A 21,623-nucleotide genomic window follows, 5' to 3' on the forward strand; every position below is an offset into this window, starting at 1 on the left:
AGCCAATAGATTGCGAGCTCAACCTGATTGGCTGATTGGATTAGCCAATTGAATTGAACTTTAATCTGATTGGCTGATTCAATCAGCCAATCAGATTTTTCCTACCTTAATTCCGATTGACTGATAGAATCCTATCAGCCAATCGGAATTCGAGGGACGCCATGTTGGATAACGTCACTTAAAGGAACCTTCATTCATCAGGAGTTGCCGGAAGAAGAGGATGGATCCGCGTCGGCTGCTTCAAGATGGTCCCGCTCCGCGCCGGATGGATGAAGATAGAAGACACCGCCTGGATTAACATGTCTACCGGTCCGGATGTCCTCTTCTTGCTGGATAGGATGAAGACTTCGGACCCTCTTCTGGACCTCTTCTTGCCGGATAGGATGAAGACTTCGGACCCTCTTCTGGACGGATCGGTGATACCCGGCGTGGTGAAGATAAGGTAGGGAGATCTTCAGGGGCTTAGTGTTTTTTAAGGGGGGTTTGGGTTAGATTAGGGGTATGTGTGTATAATTATTCATTATATTGTAGCTATATTAGGGTTTATTTTACAGGTAAGTATTTAGCTTTAAATAGGATTAATTTATTTAATAAGAGTTAATTTATTTTGTTAGATAAAAATTATATTTAACTTAGGGGGGTGTTAGGGTTAGGGTTAGACTTAGCTTTAGGGGTTAATACATTTATTATAGTAGCGGCGAGGTCCGGTCGGCAGATTAGGGGTTAATACTTGAAGTTAGGTGTCGGCGATGTTAGGGAGGGCAGATTAGGGGTTAATATTATTTATTATAGGGTTTTTGAGGCAGTTTAGGGGTTAATACATTTATTATAGTGGCTGCGAGGTCCGGTCGGCAGATTAGGGGTTAAGAAGTGTAGGTAGGTAGCGGCTACGTTGGGGGGTCAGATTAGGGAGTAATAAATATAATATAGGGGTCGGCGATGTTAGGGGCAGCAGATTAGGGGTACATAGGGATAATGTAGGTTGCGGCGGTGTACGGAGCAGCAGATTAGGGGTTAATAATAAAATGCAGGGGTCAGCGATAGCCGGGGCGGCAGATTAGAGGTTAATAATTGTAAGGTTAGGGGTGTTTAGACTCGGGGTACATGTTAGGGTGTTAGGTGCAGACTTAGGAAGTGTTTCCATATAGGAAACAATGGGGCTGCGTTAGGAGCTGAACGCTGCTTTTTTGCAGGTGTTAGGTTTTTTTTCAGCTCAAACCACCCCATTGTTTCCTACGGGGAAATCGTGCACGAGCACGTTTTTGAAGCTGGCCGCTACCGTAAGCAACGCTGGTATTTAGAGTTGCAGTGGCGTTGAATTATGTACTATGGTCCCTTTTTGGAGCCTAACGCAGCCCTTCAGAGAACTCTAAATACCAGCGTTGTTTAAAAGGTGCAGGGGAAAAAAGACATGCGTAGCTAACGCACCCCTTCTAACACAAAACTCTAAATCTAGGTGTAAGATAGCTACAATGTAACTATTAGTTATATTGTAGCTAGCTTAGGGTTTATTTAACAGGTAAGTATTTAGTTTTAAATTGGATTAATTTATTTAATTGTAGTAATTTTATTTAGATTGTTTTAAATTATATTTAAGTTAGGGGGGTTAGGTTTAGACTTAGGTTTAGGGGTTAATACCTTTAATATAGTAGCAGCGACGATGGGGGTGTCAGATTAGGGGTTAATAAATGTAGGTAGGTGTCGGCGTTGTTAGGGACGGCAGATTAGGGGTTAATAAATTTTAACTAGTGTTTGCGAGGCGGGAGTGCAGCAGTTTAGAGGTTAATATATTTATTAAAGTGGCGGCGATGTCCTGTTGGCAGATTAGGGGTTAATATATTTATTTAAGTGTTTCCGATGTGGGGGGGCTCGGTTTAGGGGTTAATAGGTAGCACTTTAGTTAAGAGTTTTATGTTATGGCGTTAGCCCATAAAACTCTTAACTACTGACTTTTAAATGCGAAAGGAGTCTGGACAGGAGAGGGTCTACCGCTCACTTCTTCCAAGATTCGTAATACCGGCGTTAGGCAAATCCCAATAAAAAGATAAGATACGCAATTGACGTAAGGGGATTTGATGTATGCTCGAGTCGCAGAAGAAAAGTGAGCGGTACACCTATAACTGCCAGACTCGTAATACCAGCGGGCGTTAAAAAGCAGCGTTGGGACCTCTCAACGCTGCTTTTTAAGCCTAACGCAAGACTCGTAATCTAGCCGTTTGTCTTTCCATTATATTTATAATTTGTTGTTTCATAGATGGTCAATATTATCATCTATAATATATAATTACATAGATATAGATATAAAATGGAATTTAAAAATAATTTTACAGATTGCAATTTAGATAGATAGACAGACAGAAAGATTGATTGTTATCCCAATAAAAAGATAGGATACGCAATTGACGTAAGGGGATTTGCTGTATGCTCGAGTCGCAGAAGAAAAGTGAGCGGTACACCTGTAACTGCCAGACTCGTAATACCAGCGGGCGTTAAAAAGCAGTGTTGGACCTATCAACGCTGCTTTTTAAGGCTAACGCAAGACTCGTAATCTAGCCGTTTGTCTTTCCATTATATTTATAATTTGTTGTTTCATGGATGGTAAATATTATCATCTATAATATATAATTACATAGATATAGCTATAAAATGGAATTTAAAAATAATTTTACAGATTGCAATTTAGATAGATAGATAGACAGACAGACAGAAAGATTGATTGTTATATATGAAAATGTATTCTACAATCACAGTACCTTGTTGTGTTGGCGATAGTTTACAGCCAAGTAACATGTTGTCTCTTTAAAAATTAAAATCTCAAAACATTATACCTTTAGGGGTGGATAAAATCCTTAATCTCCTATAACACCTTTGTCTTGGCTGTGCAAACAGTTCACTGTCCACAGTATAGAAAATTCAATGATTAATTATTATTTACATTAATTTATTTTAAAAATACAAAACAAATTCCCCAAACTTTATACTTTGCGGTGAGGTTACAATGGTTAATCTCCTAACACATCCTGGCTGTGGTGACAGTTCCCTGTCTAGAAGTGTCAAAGGCAAGAGTGGAAAGGAGGCCTCACTTCTAGGTTAAGTTCAGGATAGGCCTTACATACCTTGGAGGACAGACCTCCATCACAGTTTCTTTCTTCTTATCTACATTGATTTATAAACAAGAGAATGTATATTTTTAGGATCAAATAGATCTATTGAACTATATATATATATATATATATATATTTATATATATATATATATATATATATATATATATATATATATATATATATTTGTGGCTTAAACTATGCATTAACCACTTGGCTTGAGAAAGGGCACAGCCCTAAATGGAAACTATGTTTGTAAGCTTGAACTAAATCACTAAATGCAACTTTGGAGTGCTGCAGTCTTCCTCTCTTCTCTACATATTTTATCTGTCTTGGTGGGACAGTGACAGATCGCACCCAGAAAACAACTTATGTATTAGTGCTGGGACTCTCTTGGCTTTATCAATATCACCTACCCAGTGCACAATTCCTGTATAAAGAATTTTAAAATGATCAAGTGAGGAAAGTACAACCTGATTTTTTTACCTTTACTGATGTTTAGGCTGCAGCTATTGCTACCCTGGTAAGTTGATCACTGGATTTCCTGGCTGTTTTGGACACGGATATTAATTACAAACAATGGGAGAGAGAAAAGAAAAAAGAAGTTAATTGGGAACTGTATTCCTTATGATCCTCCAAATTCAATGTGTCCAGAAAGAGATACAAATAAACTAGGTAAAGATCAACAAACTGGAAAATTATCTTAAAGATAAATTAACATCTACAAATGTTACCACCTTAAAACATCAGATTGATGCAATCATAGAGGAATCCAGAAAGACCAATGAGGACCGCAAACGTACAAAGTATTTCTGTAATGCGGATGATTACCTAAGCAGTTACGTGTACAGATGGGAATCTCATGATACGCAAGCCTTCAGAAACAACGACAGAACCACTGTGAAAGAGATCGGTCAGTGAGATCTAACATGAGCGACTCATCAAGAGATAACCTGGCAGCAATAACACCCCAGTCGCAGTCATCTTTTTCCTTACAGGGAGGCAGATGTGACGGAGGAGGAGGGGCAGCCGGAAACACCTGCAAAGCCACAAACAGACCGCAGAGGGGCCACTGAATGAAACGGTAAACAACTTAGTGGTAAATATATCCCATATCACACTGAGCCAAACACAGACTGACTTACTGAACAAAGGGCTGGGAATTTGCCTAACTAACCTCTTGAATATCTTGGACTTGGACATTGATATATATATAGATTCTTTAGAAATCTGCGCTTAAAGGCACATTTTTCCAAAATGCCTAAACATGAGGACTCTGTTAATATTTCTATAAGAGATGATTATTTGAAATTTTCTAACTTTGCTATAACAAGTAAATCAGAATTTACTCCACCAACTAGTTACCACCCGGTAGAAACATATATTTCCCTAGTCAGCACAGATATAGAACAATTAAAACATCACATTAAATTACATCAAGGTTTAACTTTTAGATATAATCTAACAATAGAAGAAAAAAAAGCCCTAAATGAGATTGTAAATAACTGTAATATTGTCATAAAACCTGCCGACAAGGGAGGGGCAATTATCGTAATGGTTAAACAGAATATGTATCAGAGTTAAATCAACAATTATTGGATAACAATGTATATGAAAAATTGACATGTAATCCATTAAAAAATATCCAGGTGGAAATTAATAACTTAATTAACAGAGCATATGAAGAAAAAAATCATTGACAAAAAAAACGTTAAGAATATTTAATTACAAAAGAATGTATTACTCCAGTAATATATATTCCTCCGAAAATTCATAAAGCATTGACTCAGTCCTCTCTAATATAACCTTCATAGAGGACTCAACTGATTTCTTAAATAATCTAGAGAAATTCGAATGGAAAGATGTCATGCATTTAATACTAGTCACTCTAGACGTAAAAAAAACAACCTATATAAGTGTATGCCACATTTAGGAGGCTTAGATGCCTCTTGAAGTTCTCTGGAAAACCAGAATATATATAGAGAACCCCAAGTTAAAATTATATTGGAATTACTGAAACTGTTTTATATAATAATTACTTCTTATTTGAAGACACTTATTATAGTCAAAAGAGAGGCACTGCTATAGGTGCTAATATGGCGCCACCATACACAGGCATATATATGGGAATGTATGAGCAGAAATATGTGTATTCTAATGAACTGTTTAAACAATTTGCATGCGTATGTTGGCGTTATATAGATGATGTCTTTATGATATGGTTAGGAGATATTGACACATTAAATCAATTTGTGACAGAATTAAATGCAAGTACTGAGAATATAGAATTTACCATACAATTTAGCCATGTTCTGGATGTAACAGCTTAAGAAAGTTAGCAAAAGAGGTAAACTTGGGGGTATACCGAGTAACTAATTTGTTACTAGTGTCTCTGTCCACAATATGAGATTGGAATAGTGAAAATCTTCTAGGAGCACTACACCCTGTTCATATGAATCCCATCTGTGCACCTGTGCGGTATATATGGATTAGATAATGGCGTCAGTGAGGTGCAATTAAGGCCCAAATTTGTCAATCGTGGCTGCTCATGCAATCAGGCATATCATGTATCAACTGTATGGCTCAATAGCCCAAGATTTTCAATATCAGTCACCTTGATCAGAAACTTGATGCCACGGCGGGCCCACCTCACATACCTGTTCACAAAGTATAGATCCTTCTTCGGCTTTAAATTCCTCCTTCAGGATATCGGTGTGCGGGTATATCTGGAGTTTCACTGGAACCCGGTCCCCCTCCTATTCTTTCCGCTCACCTGGAAAAGTTTCCTCCATCGGATTTCTCTCGCAAGACTCTGTGGCTGGTGCGTGACGTCAGTACTGGGGGTGTGTGCTCTCCATCCAATCTGTGGGCAGCTTTGTCGGCACAGTAAACCAGCGTGGTGCAGAAAAACGGCAAGTAATAATAACAGGGAATGAAGGACACGCACCACTGCTGAATTAAAACATCGATTTATTCCACATATTTAAAAACGTATATAGGACAGCAGTATCCTAATAAAAAGCGGGTTAGAAAGAGCAGAGCAAATTAGGGCTTACGCGTTTCAGCATAAAGCCGTAGTCATAGCCTAAAACTTTGCTGACACCCTGAAGTTTAAAAAGCACACTCTAAAAGCTAATTGGGTATCTCGGTAACTCCTCTTTAACCCTTTCCTGACATGCCGATTGCTCTGTGATGATAAATATACCAAAAGGGTTTGTGTAACCATTGTGCTGTATATAGTTTTTGATTAACCCTATGTTACTTTAGTGGGAATTTACATTCCTATGCAAATAAGTGCAAGAGTATTTAGTAACCTGACAGTAAGATTAAACAATTCCTAGGTATGTTAAATTTTGAAACAACCTGGGTAGAAAAGTTCTATTGAATATAAAAATATAAGTTCATGTGTGTAATCCGACTGTCATAATATAGAGTCAAATCAAGTATAGTTCCTGCCTAGATGAGGAAATGGCTGTTTATTTGGCATATCATAAAACTCAGTATCGCCACATAGTAACAGTATTTCCCTGGGCCTACCTGTTTGTCTATGTATGACTCCCTAACCAAACTATGTTACATAAATAACCATTACTGATATGTGTGTAAATGCATGGGGGATCATACTAGACCACTCTCATTTTTATAACTTTAATTCAGTGAGTATAGCATGACCCATAGAAGAAATAAAATAAAATAAAATAAAATAAGCTAGAAACTAAGGGCGTACATGTTACAATCTTCTGCTAGTTTATTCTTTATTCGTTTATGTGTTAATGTAGATAGTGAAAGGCTCCAGCTTAAATTTAGGGTTACCCTAGAAAAACTAGCTGGTAATACATACACTGATGTTGTTTACTACCTAGAGAGGGGCAAAAATGCAAGTTCGCCTGCGAAATGACTACTCCCAATAATTTATCAGGTCATATCTTGAGTTCATGCCCTCTGGATGTCTGGTTTTCAATCTGAACATCCAGAAGGCCTCTCTCTTTGCTAGTAATTTATCTACATCTTCCCCTCTCTATGGTGTTCTGACTTTCTAAAGCAGTATACTTCACACACAACAGGGGAGACGTTTAAAATAATGTCCTGTTTAAACTGTATGTCTACAGAGGTTATCTACTTACTATATTGCCACACATGTGGATTGCAATATATAGGTCTCACCTCTAGAGACATAAAATCAATAATCAGAGAGCACTTATCCACTATCAGTAGAGGTAAATCTAACACCCCTCTGGTGTGGCATTTCAAGGACAAACATAAAGGTGACATTAACACACTACATTGGTGTGCTATTGAGAAAGTCAGAACACCAAAGAGAGGGGGAGATGTAGATAAATTTCTAGCAAAGAGAGAGGCCTTCTGGATGTTCAGATTGAAAACCAGACATCCAGAGGGCATGAACTCAAGATATGACCTGACAAATTATTGGGAGTAGTCATTTCGCAGGTGAACTTGCATTTTTGCCCCTCTCTAGGTAGTAAACAATCAGTGTATGTATTACCAGCTAATTTTTCTAGGGTAACCCTAAATTTAAGCTGGAGCCTTTCACTATCTACAATAACACATAAACGAATAAAGAATAAACTAGCAGAAGATTGTAACATGTACGCCCTTAGTTTCTAGTTTATTTTATTTTATTTCTTATATGGGTCATGCTATACTCACTGAATTAAAGTTATAAAAATGAGAGCGGTCTACTATGATCCCCCATGCATTTACACACATATATCAGTAATGGTTATTGATGTAACATAGTTTGGTTAGGGAGTCATACATAGACAAACAGGTAGACCCAGGGAAATACTGTTACTATGTGGCGATACTGAGTTTTATGATATGCCAAATAAACAGCCATTTCCTCATCTAGGCAGGAACTATACTTGATTTGACTCTATATTATGACAGTCGAATTACACACATGAATTGAACTTATATTTTTATAGTCAATAGAACTTTTCTACCCAGGTTGTTTCAAAATGTAACATACCTAGGAATTGTTTAATCTTATTGTCAGGTTACTAAATACTTTTGCACTTATTTGCATAGGAATGTAAATTCCCACTAAAGTAACATAGGGTTAATCAAAAACTATATACAGCACAATGGTTACACAAACCCTTTTGGTATATTTATCATTACAGAACAATCAGCATGTTAGGAAAGGGTTAAAGAGGAGTTACCGAGATACCCAATTAGCTTTTAGAGTGTGCTTTTTAAACTTCAGGGTGTCAGCAAAGTATTAGGCTATGACTATGGCTTTATGCTGAAACGCGTAAGCCCTAATTTGCTCTGCTCTTTCTAACCCGCTTTTTATTAGGATGTGTCAATATCTCCTAACCATATCATAAAGACATCATCTATATACGTTTTTAAATATTTGGAATAAATCAATGTTTTAATTCAGCAGTGGTGTGTGTCCTTCATTCCCTGCTATTATTACTTGCTGTTTTTCTGCACCACGCTGGTTTACTGTGCCGACAAAGCCGCCCACGGATTGGATGGAGAGCACACACCCCCAGTACTGACGTCACACACCAGCCACAGAGTCTTGCGAGAGAGATCCGATGGAGGAAACTTTTCCAGGTGAGCGGATGGAATAGGAGGGGGACCGGGTTCCAGTGAAACTCCAGATATACCCGCACACCGATATCCTGAAGGAGCAATTTAAAGCCGAAGAAAGATCTATACTTTGTGAACAGGTATGTGAGGTGGGCCCGCCGTGGCATCAAGTTTCTGATCAAGGTGACTGATATTGAAAATCTTGGGCTATTGAGCCATACAGTTGATACATGATATGCCTGATTGCAGGAACAGCCATGATTGACAAATTTGAGCCTTAATTGCACCTCACTGACGCCATTATCTAATTCATATATACCGCACAGGTACACAGATGGGATTCATATGAACAGGGTGTACTGCTCCTTGAAGATTTTCACTATTCCAATCTCATATTGTGGACAGAGACACTAGTAACAAATTAGTTACTCCGTATACCCCCAAGTTTAACTCTTTTGCTAACTTTCTCATAACAAGGTGTTTACGGCAACACCACAACAAGGGGCTATACGAATATTTTCGGCTTTTGCACAGACATGGACAGCAGTAATCCAAACTTCTTTTCACTTACGCCAGCTTGTGACAGAAATGCTAATACCAATGACTGTGAAATAATATTTTCAAATGACAAGGGCATATTGACTCTCAGTAATCTATTCGATATGATGGAGAATCTTTTGCTTAAGGAAACAAGGCTCCAGTGGGACCTGTGGACACTAGAGAAATATATTCAGGCTAAAATGATACCAAGAGGCCTGAGGATCTTTAAATTTCCCACTTTTGAGGTGGATTTAAGTGACTCTGATTTTGTGGAATGGTGTTCTTTCTTATTGTGCATCCAGACTAATGCTGTTATTGATAGATTATAAAAAGAATCAGTTAACTCAGATTAGAAAGGAGATAGACAACCTACAGATTGAAATGAACAAACGAATGAATGATGTAAATTTCCCTAGGTTTGATAGTATGCTAAGACAGACCCTGGCTACCAACAAAAGGATAGTAATGGAAAACAAACATACCAAATACCTTAGAGATAAAATGGATTATGACACCAAAACAGTTTATGTTTGGAACAGGAAACAAAGGGCTAGCTACAGACAAAAGAACAATTACCCTGGTAAAAATAAGAACAAAAATAAAAAGAAAAAAGAAAAATAAGAACAAACAGGCCAATAAGACACCAGGTAAATCAGTATCCTTTTCAGACAGTGAACCTGAGTTTTCTTCAGAAGACAGATCATCAGGCAGTGAAGAACAACACACTGCCTTTGTAGGAATACTTAAGAACACTAACACCACAACAATTACAGAACAGCCTGTAGTCAGGCCTAAAGAACCGAGGGTATTACAAGGCCAGATGACAGGAACAAAATATACTCCAACAGTTGTGCAGTCACATGGGTCGCATAGCTCAGATATAGAGCAGGTTTTTCCCAAGGCCCCCGCCCTATCCACAATTCCAGAGACCCAGAACAAAACACAGGACAGGTACCCATTGAGAGGACAGAGGGCAGTAAGCAAGTACAAATAGGCAATGTAATTAACTTGTCAAGTAAGATGTTGAATGAAGAACAAATAAAAATTCTCAGTTATGGATTGTCTTTTGCCCCCTCTGAAGATTTTGACATCTTCCAGACTATGATAGATGTCAATAGGCTAGTTAGAAACATCACCCTAAAGAAACATTTCCTAGAACAAGGTGCGGCTTCTGATAATAGTCTATCAACACATAATTACAACACACAAAATGGTTCTATTGACTTAACCTTCCAAGAAAAATGCGATGTAACAGCACTTGATAATTTGAGAAATGATTCCCCATGTGAGGAGGGTAACATAACTAGAAGTGCAACCATGAAGCCCCAATCTAGGTTCTACCCTATTCAATCTAGGGGGGATATTGTGGAAACCTTTCATTCAAGGATAGAAAAACACCTTATTAATTTAAAACTCAAGGGTAACTCCACAAGATCTAATATATCCTTTAAAGAAAAGCAGGCCATTGAGTCTTTGCAACAAGATAGGGACTTGGTCATCAAGAATGCTGATAAGGGGGTACCGTGGTTGTAATGGACAGACTTAACTATGTACAGGAGGCTTTAAGACAATTAACCCATACTGAGAACTATTTAATACTAGCCAGGGATCCCACCAAACAATTTGCAGAGGAATTTAGTCACCTGTTGGATGATGGAGTGGAGCAGGGGTGTATTGACCCAACAACAGCCCAGTGTCTGTATGTTGAACATCCTAGAACACCCCTGTTCCACCACCTTCTGAAGGTGCACAAGTCTCTGGACCAAGTCCAGGGATGTCCCATTGTTAGTGGGATAGGCTCTATCTTCGAACGCCTGTCCGAATGGCTTGATTCGATACTTCATCCATTTGTCAAGTCCCTGCCTTCTTACATTAAGGATACCAAGTCAGTACTGAATCTAATGGAAGAGATTACATGGCAAAAGGAATATTGTTGGGTCACTGTATATGCAGTGGCCCTCTATTCCTCTATACCGCATGAACAAGGTATTAAGGCCATAGAGTACTACTTGAAATTTCATTCAGAATTTTCAGTATGTTTTCAAGAATATGTGGTTAGGGTGACCAGGTTCCTACTAACCCATAATTTTCTCCAATTCCAAGACACTTTCTATCTCCAGAGATGTGGAACCGCTATGGGGGCGAAATTTGCCCCCTCCTATGCCAACCTATTTTTGGGTTGGTGGGAGCGGTTCTACATCTTTGGAGATAGAAATACCTACCAAAATGACATCTCCCTATACGGAAGATATATTGATGACCTCCTCTTCATTTGGAAGGGGAGGGTGGAAGGTATTCCGGATTTTGTTCAACTCTTGAACAACAACCAAGTGGGACTCAGTTTCACTTATGAAACTAATCCTGACACCATAAAAATTTTTTTTGGATATCACCCTTAAGGGGGTAATTGGTAAAACAGTCATTACTAAAATCTACAGGAAACCAATATCGGGCAATTCATTGCTTCATGGGAGAAGTTGCCATCCCAAGTATACAATGGGAGCAGTTGCCAAAGGAGAATTTATTCATCTTAAAAGGAACTGCACATTAGAGAGCGACTTCTCCCATGAGGCAAAGGAATTGGAACTCAGATTAAGGGAAAGAGGCTACACCAACAAAGCCATAAAAATAGCTAGGAAAAAAGTTGAAGGTTTACACAGATCCAGTCTTTTGAAAGAGAAAAACAATAGTGAAGAACAATACCAAGGGGTTAATTTCATTACCAACTATAGTAGGCAATTTCCAGAGATTACCAAAATCATAAAAAAAACATTTTCACATTTTGGAGGCAGACGAAAAACTAGTTGACCTAGTTAAAGCAGGGGTGAGATGCAGCTCTAAAAAATGTCCGACTTTGGGAACACAGTTGTCTCCTTCCCTTTTGAAAATGGAATCAGATAGACCCTCATCATGGTTGACTAGCCTGGGCATGTACCCCTGTGGTCATCACAAATGCAAACCATGTCATTACTTAATGAAAACCAAGCAGTTTACTTCACACACAACAGGGGAGACGTTTAAGATAATGTCCTGTTTAAACTGTATGTCTACAGATGTTATCTACTTACTATATTGCCACACATGTGGATTGCAATATATAGGTCTCACCTCTAGAGACATAAAATCAAGAATCAGAGAGCACTTATCCACTATCAGTAGAGGTAAATCTAACACCCCTTTGGTGTGGCATTTCAAGGACAAACATAAAGGTGACATTAACACACTACGTTGGTGTGCTATTGAGAAAGTCAGAACACCAAAGAGAGGGGGAGATGTAGATAAATTACTAGCAAAGAGAGAGGCCTTCTGGATGTTCAGATTGAAAACCAGACATCCAGAGGGCATGAACTCAAGATATGACCTGATAAATTATTGGAGGTAGTCATTTCGCAGGTGAACTTGCATTTTTTGCCCCTCTAGGGTAACCCTAAATTTAAGCTGGAGCCTTTCACTATCTACATTAACACATAAACGAATAAAGAAAAAACTAGCAGAAGATTGTAACATGTACGCCCTTAGTTTCTAGTTTATTTTATTTTATTCCTTATATGGGTCATACTATACTCACTGAATTAAAGTTATAAAAATGAGAGCAGTCTAGTATGATCCCCCATGCATTTACACACATATATCAGTAATGGTTATTGATGTAACATAGTTTGGTTAGGGAGTCATACATAGACAAACAGATAGACCCAGGGAAATACTGTTACTATATGGCGATACTGAGTTTAATGATATGCCAAATAAACAGCCATTTCCTCATCTAGGCAGGAACTATACTTGATTTGACTCTATATTATGACAGTCGGATTACACACATGAATTGAACTTATATTTTTATATTCAATAGAACTTTTCTACCCAGGTTGTTTCAAAATTTAACATACTTAGGAATAGTTTAATCTTACTGTCAGGTTACTAAATACTCTTGCACTTATTTGCATAGGAATGTAAATTCACACTAAAGTAACATAGGGTTAATCAAAAACTATATACAGCACAATGGTTACACAAACCCTTTTGGTATATTTATCATCACAGAGCAATCAGCATGTTAGGAAAGGGTTAAAGAGGAGTTACCGAGATACCCAATTAGCTTTTAGAGTGTGCTTTTTAAACTTCAGGGTGTCAGCAAAGTATTAGACTATGACTACGGCTTTATGCTGAAACACGTAAGCCCTAATTTGCTCTGCTCTTTCTAACCCGCTTTTTATTAGGATACTGCTGTCCTATATACGTTTTTAAATATTTGGAATAAATCGATGTTTTAATTCAGCAGTGGTGCGTGTCCTTCATTCCCTGCTATTGTAACAGCTTAAAACAGACATTTTCATCAAAGAAACAGACAAAAATACGCTATAATCCTATAGCAGCTGTCACACAGAAAATACGTTTAAATCTTTCCCAAAATCTCAATACACAATAGTCAAAAGACTAGTAAGTGATTAGGAACAAAGAAAAAGAGGAATGAAAATAAAAAAAGGATTCCCTTTACTAGTAGCTACAACATAAACAGTAAACAGATTTCAGGAATAGTGAAGAAATATTGGTATATCTTAAAAAACAGTTATCCAGAAATCAGGGAATTCCAAACTATGCCTATTTTATCATACAAAAGACCAATAAACCTATATGATAGTTTAGTAAAAACTGATTTAGGAGGTAAAAAACAGATTCAATTGATTACAAATTAAAAAGGTACTATTCCATGTTACAATTGCTCACACTTCAATAGTGTAATTAAAGAAAACACAGTGGTACATCCTCAATCAGGAAAAAAGATTTAGAATAAAGGCTTTCACACTTGTCATTTAAATGTAATATATCTTTTAAAATGTCCATGTGGTTTAATTTATATTGAGGAATCAGTCAAAAAATAAAAGATCAAATTACCCGATATAAATATACCATATGAAAGGAAACATTGGATTTGGCAGTATCCGCTCATTTCAAACAAATTAATCCTGAAGTGAGTCAACTAAGGTTTCAGATCCTAGAACACATACCAAAACAAAGAAGAGGTCAGGATAGAATTAAAACATTAAAACAAAGAGGTGGCATGAATAAATAAATGAGAAAGTATGTTGCCCAAAGATTATAATTTAGTTTTTATCAGTGGCCTAATTGAGATTCTTTTGTAAACTTTTTCATATATATCCAGTTTCTCATAGGATTAAGAAACTACCCAGTAACATAATGAACAGAAGAAGTAAAGTATAACCAAATAAAGATTAATTATCTATATATAGTGATTATAGAAAAAGATAAATATAAAAATTGATATAAAGATACTACTTGATCAATATATCCAATTACAGTAATATATCCAATTACAGTATGTATTCTTTTAGAACAGAATATAAAAAAAGTATATAAAACTTTATAAAAAAAGAAAAAAGAAAAAAACTTTTTTATTGATAGAATAATCAATAATAAAATGAATATGTATATCCATATTAGTTCTAGATAGTATAGATATGCGAGTATTCCATCTCTCAACATCAGTTTGGTAAATTTGTGATTACAATTGTGTGATGTATATATTATTTTTCATCTTTGAAACTGTAATTGTACACAGAACAGTCTAATCACATCACATATTTATGTCATAGTTAAATGTGTATACTTTACTTACTTTGAGACTAAGTATTGTATGGAAAAAAATTATCACAATATGAAAAAAATGTAACACTAATAACACACACTTTTGAGTGAAAGAAAACCGTCTCTTTAAATTTTAATGTGATAACATTTTTCACTGCCTATAGATTTGTGGCTTGAAATTTTTATTTAAGGATTTTAGAGAAATGAAATAATACACTAAGGACTAGATTACAAGTGGAGCGCTAAATATCGCTTATCCTGCGCTGGTATTACAAGTTAAGCGCAATGTAATGTGAATGCAAGCTCTCTCCTATGGGAGCCTCGTTCTGATGCCGTCACAAATACAGCAAAGGAGGTAGCGGAGTGATGGGCAGCATTTTTAAATATATATGTATATAATTATATACATATATATTTACGTGTTAACATGTGTATATGCACATATTAACAAATTAATATATATGTATATAAGCATATACATATATATTTACATTGTGGTCTATGGGAACACACAGTCCCCTTAGATCACAATATAAAGGCACTTTTCAGTGTTGTTCTTTTTTCTAACACCCCACTCCCACCCAAAACTGCCTAGTGCAGTTTTTTTTAATTAAAAAAAAAGTTAGATTTTTTAAAATAAAAAAAACTATAATGCCCTCTATTTTGTAATAATAAAAAAAGGGTTACTAAATTGTGTACAATTTTATACAACACACAAACTTTCATGCCCTTAGAAGACGCATAATTCCACAATAATATTTTGGTTCTCTTCTTTTGAGGTCACTATAGCATCTCAAAAATGGATGCCTTATTCTTTTTATTTTAGAGAAACGGTGCATCCTCAACTCATAAATTATTTTGTCTCAATCGTCTTGTACCACACTCCTCACCTCACCTAAACATTTGGAAACTATCTCATAGACGAAAATCAACATTTCACCTGCAGTGAAACTCTAAACTCTCCTCATCCTTACTGGTTACCAAGTAACATAATCTCCTGTAAATGGTCCTGTTGCATGTATTAATTTGTGAAATCTCGCATTATGTTGATAGCCATTTTTTAAAAATGTAAAATTGTCAATAAATTAAAATTAAGTTTTGTTAAGTTAAAAATGTAAAGTTAGTTTGATTTGCAGTTTGCATAGATGCAGATTTTTTAATATGTTTGTTGTAATAAAAGTTCTATACAGATAAAAGACGGAAAAAAAAGGCATTGTTAATGTGATCAACTCCACAATATAATTTTTAATTCTTCAGATGTGTCTAATTTTTTTGTTTACAAATTGAATTAAAATATGTAGCCATATTTGAAGTTTGCATGTTTATGGACATATATTTATTGATACTATTGTGCCAACTTTTGTATTGCAATATAGAAATATACGGCTAGATTACGAGTTTTGTGGTAAGCTGAAAAAGCAGCGTTAACAGGTCCTAACGCTGCTTTTTCACTAACGCTGGTATTACAAGTCTTGCAGGTATAGGGGCACCGCACAGTTTTTTGGCCTTACCGCAAACCGACTTACGTAAACTTTGTAAATTGTTTGATTGGATCAGCCAATAGGATCAAAGTTTAATCCTATTGGCTGATCCAATCAGCCAATAGGATTTTTTCTACCTTAATTCCGATTGGCTGATTCTATCAGCCAATCAGAATCTAAGGGACGCCATCTTGGATGACGTCACTTAAAGAGATATTCATTCAGCAAGAAGAATTGAAGAGGATGCTCCGCCTCGGATGTCTTGAAGACGGACCCGCTCCGCGCCGGAAGGATGAAGATAGAAGATGCCGTCTGGATGAAGACTTCTGCCCGTCTGGAGGACCACTTCTGCCGGCTTCGTTGAGGACATCTTGCCGCTTGGATGAAGACTTCTCCCAGTAAGTGAATCTTCGGGGGTTAATGTTAGGTTTTTGTTAAGGGTGTATTGGGTGGGTTTATTTTTTAGGTTAGGGCTTTGGGCCTGTAATAGAGCTAAATGCCCTTTTAAGGGCAATGCCCATCCAAATGTCCTTATCAGGGCAATGGGGAGCTTAGGTTTTTTAGTTAGTATTTTATTTGGTCGGTTGGTTGTGTGGGTGGTGGGTTTTACTGTTGGGGGGGTGTTTGTATTTTTTTTTACAGGAAAAAGAACTGATTTCTTTGGGGCAATGCCCCGCAAAAGGCCCTTTTAAGGGCTATTGGTAGTTTAGTTTAGGCTAGGGTTTTTTTTATTTTGGGGGGGGCTTTTTTATTTTGATAGGGCTATTAGATTAGATGTAATTAGTTTAAAGATCTGTCATTTGTTTTTTATTTTCTGTAATTTAGTGTTTAATTTAGTGTTTTTTTGTGATTTAGCTAATTTAATGTAATTTATTTAATTGTAGTGTAGTGTTAGGTGTTAGTGTAACTTAAGTTAGCTTTTATTTTACAGGTAAATTTGTATTTATTTTAGCTAGGTAGTTAGTAAATAGTTAAGAACTATTTAATAACTATTCTACCTAGTTAAAATAAATACAAACTTGTCTGTAAAATAAAAATAAACCGTAAGCTAGCTACAATGTAACTATTAGTTATATTGTAGCCAGCTTAGGGTTTATTTTATAGGTAAGTATTTAGTTTTAAATAGGAATAATGTAGTGAATGATAGTAATTTTATTTAGATTTATTTAAATTATATTTCAATTAGGGGGTGTTAGGGTTAGGGTTAGACTTAGGTTTAGGGGTTAATAAATTTAATATAGTGGCAGTGATGTTGGGGGCGGCAGATTGGGGGTTAATAAGTGTAGGTAGGTTGCGGCGGCATTGGGGGCAGCAGATTAGAGGTTAATAAATATAATGTAGGTGTCGGCGATGTTAGGTGCAGCAGATTAGGGGTTAATAAGTATAATGTAGGTGGCGGCGATATCCGGAGCGGCAGATTAAGGGTTAATAAGTATAATACAGGTGTCGGCGATATCAGGGGCGGCAGATTAGGGGTTAATAAGTGTAAGATTAGGGGTGTTTAGACTCAGGGTTCATGTTAGGGTGTTAACATAAAATGTGTTTCCCCATAGGAATCAATGGGGCTGCGTTACTGAGTTTTACGCTGCTTTTTTGCAGGTGTTAGACTTTTTCTCAGCCGGCTCTCCCCATTGATGTCTATGGGGAAATCGTGCACGAGCATGTACGACCAGCTCACCGCTGACTTAAGCAGCGCTGGTATAAGAGTGCGGTATGGAGCTCAATTTAGCTCTACACTCACTTCTTGCCTATTAACGCTGGGTTTGTAAAAACCCGTAATACCAGCTCTGTAGGAAAGTGAGCGGTGAGAAAAAACTGCTAGTTAGCACCGCACAGCTCATAATCTTGCCGATTGTTAATATCTAACTTTTAAGAAGTATAAATAATACAATAATACATTTATCTATTACTTGCTAAAATTGTTGCTAACAATAAAGTTTTTTTTTAGATTTTGAAGGATTTGCTTGAACATCTAACTATTGTTTATTCCAAAGTAAAGGTTTCCTAATATTTTGTAGATTTCTACTTCTCTATTTCACTATCTCTCTCTTTCCAGTATCTATAGAGCAAAATATATTTGTTTAATCATAAATCTCTAATGGCATATTTGGAATTATACGATACATGAAATACAGCAGCACTTCTTAAAAAGGACCTTTATTGTCACACATCAACAAACAGAACACAGCAACGTTTCAGATTAAAGGCTGTGACACACTGCAAGCAGAGCGACGCGCAGCGTGTAGATGCAGCTGTGCGCGCTCAGTGTGTCTTGCCTTTTCATCTCTGAGCACTCTGCTGTGTCAGGTCGCGTAGCTAAGCGCTCAGAGATGAAATATTTGAACTCCAGAAGCGATGCGACGCGGAGCGAAGCAGCTGCTTTGCCTCGCGCCGCATCGCTTGCAGTGTGTCACAGCCTTAACAATCCTTAGTCATGCCTGATCAGTGACAGGAAATGACAGAATTTATACACCTGTAGTAAAGGTAACAACCAATCATATACATATCACCTCCTTGCTCACTCTAGTGTACAGGTTGAATTATTGCACATATATACACAATTTAAAAACATCAATTATAATAATACAATCTTGCACGAATCCTAAATAATACACTTAAATTCTAAACTTAAAACTGATCATATGCCCATAGGACATAAACAGAGCCGCAAACAATGATCACAAGAATACAGAAAGGTCTAATTATTTATTCATCCCCAGAGGCTGCATACTATTTAAAGTATGAATCCAAAAGGCCTCTTTTCTTTTTAGAAGAATTTCCCTATCACCCCCGATATGTGGATGTATTACACTATCTATTACCTGGAATCTTAATTGGCTGATTTTATACCCTAATTTGAGAAAATGAGAGGAAACAGGGGCTTCCTTGTTCTTACACCTTATGTTAATTTTGTGCTCATTAATTCGATCCCTAACCTTATGGGTGGTCTCTCCGATGTAAATGACCCCACATGGGCACTTAATAAGGTATATAGTGTATGTTGTATTACACGTATGGTGACCCCTAATCTCAAATTTTCTACCTGTTAATGGATGGGTGAAATTTGGGCCTTTACTCATGGAATTACAATTCCCGCAACCAAGGCAAGGAAAACTTCCATTCCTTTAAAATGTTATATAGCCCTGCCGTTATACTGATATTGTACTACCAATATCAGTATAAATCAATACATCTCTCAAATTTCTCCTTCTTCTAAATGCAGGTTGAGGGGGGGGTTAGTGAATTCTCTATTTCTGGATGACATGACCTTAGTATAGACCAATGTTTATTTACAATCGGCTAGATTACGAGTTTTGCGTTATGAGGGGTGCGGTGCTAACTTGCACGTTATTGTCACCGCTCACTTTCCTACAGAGCTGGTATTACAGGTTTATAAAAACCCAGCGTTATCAGGCAAGAAGTGAGCGTAGAGCAAAATTGAGCTCCATACCACACTCCAATACCAGCGCTGCTGAAAGCTGCGGTGAGCTGGTTTTACGTGCTCATGCACGATTTCTCCATCGACATCAATGGGGAGAGCCGGCTGAAAAAAAGTCTAACACCTGCAAAAAAGCAGCGTAAAGTTCAGTAACGCAGCCCCATTGATTCCTATGGGGAAACAAAATTTATGTTTACACCTAACACCCTAACATGAACCCCGAGTCTAAACACCCATAATATTACACTTATTAACCCCTAATCTGCCACCCCCAACATCGCCGACACCTACATTATACTTATTAACCCCAAATCTGCCGCTCCGGACATCGCCGCCACAATAATAAACATATTAACCCCTAAACCGCCGCACTCCCGAACAGCCAATAGAATGCGAGCTCAATCCTATTGGCTGATTGCATCAGCCAATAGGATTTTTTCCACCTTAATTCCGATTGGCTGATAGAATTCTATCAGCCAATCGGAATCTAAGGGACACCATCTTGGATGATGTCACTTAAAGGAACATTCATTCGTTGGGAGTCGTCGTAAGAAGGGGATGCTCCGCGCCGGATGTCTTGAAGATGGACCTGCTCCGCGCCGGATGGATGAAGATAGAAGATGCCGTCTGGATGAAGACTTCTGCCCGTCTGGAGGACCACTTCTCCCATCTTGGATGAAGACTTATACCGGCTTCGTTGAGGACTTCTTGCCACTTCATTGAGGACTTCTCCCGGCTTCGTTGACGATGGATGTCCGGTCTTCAAAACTGTAAGTGGATCTTCGGGGGTTAGTGTTATTTTTTTTTAAGGGTTTATTGGGTGGGTTTTAGTTTTAGATTATGGTTTGGACAGCAATAGAGCTAAATTCCCTTTTAAGGGTAATGCCCATCCAAATGCCCTTTTCAAGGCAATGGGGAGCTTAGGTTTTCTTAGTTAGGGTTTTATTTGGGGGGGTTGGTTGTGTGGGTGGTGGGTTTTACTGTTAGGTGGTTGTTTGTATTATTTTTACAGGTAAAAGAGCTGATTTCTTTGGGGCAATGCCCCGCAAAAGGCCCTTTTAAGGGCTATTGGTAGTTTAGTTTAGGCTAGGGCTTTTTTATTTTGGAGGGGGCTTTTTTATTTTGATAGGGCTATTAGATTTGGTGTAATTAGTTTAAATATCTTGTAATTTGTTTTTTATTTTCTGTAATTTAGTGGGGTTTTTTGTAATTTAGGTATTTGTATTTCATTTAGTTAATTGAATTTAATTTAGGTAATTTATTTAATTGTAGTGTAAGGTTAGGTGTTAGTGTAAGACAGGTTAGGTTTTAAATTTGTATTTATTTTAGCTAGGTAGTTATTAAGTAGTTAATAACTATTTAGTAACTATTCTACCTATTTAAAATAAATACAAACTTGCCTGTAAAATAAAAATAAACCCTAAGCTAGCTACAATGTAACTATTAGTTATATTGTAGCTAGCTTACAGTTTATTTTACAGGTAAGTATATAGTTTTAAATAGGAATTATTTAGTTATTAATAGTAGGTTTAATAGTAGGTTTTCTTTAGATTTATTTTAATTATATTTAAGTTAGTGGGTGTTAGGGTTAGGGTTAGACTTAGGTTTAGGGGTTAATAACTTTAGTATAGTGGCGGCGGCATTGGGGTGGCAGATTAGGGGTTAATAAATGTAGGTAGGTGGCGGCGATGTTAAGGACGGCAGATTAGGGGTTAATAATATTTAACTAGTGTTTGCGATGCGGGAGTACGGCAGTTTAGGGGTTAATATGCTTATTATAGTGGCGGAGCAGCATATTAGGGGTTAATCATTTTCTTTTAGTGTTTGCAATGTGGGAGGGCCTCGGTTTAGGGGTTAATAGGTAGTTTATGGGTGTTCGTGTACTTTGTA

Source organism: Bombina bombina, chromosome 4, assembly GCF_027579735.1.
Source record: "Bombina bombina isolate aBomBom1 chromosome 4, aBomBom1.pri, whole genome shotgun sequence".
NCBI classification, from domain to species: Eukaryota; Metazoa; Chordata; class Amphibia; order Anura; family Bombinatoridae; genus Bombina; species Bombina bombina.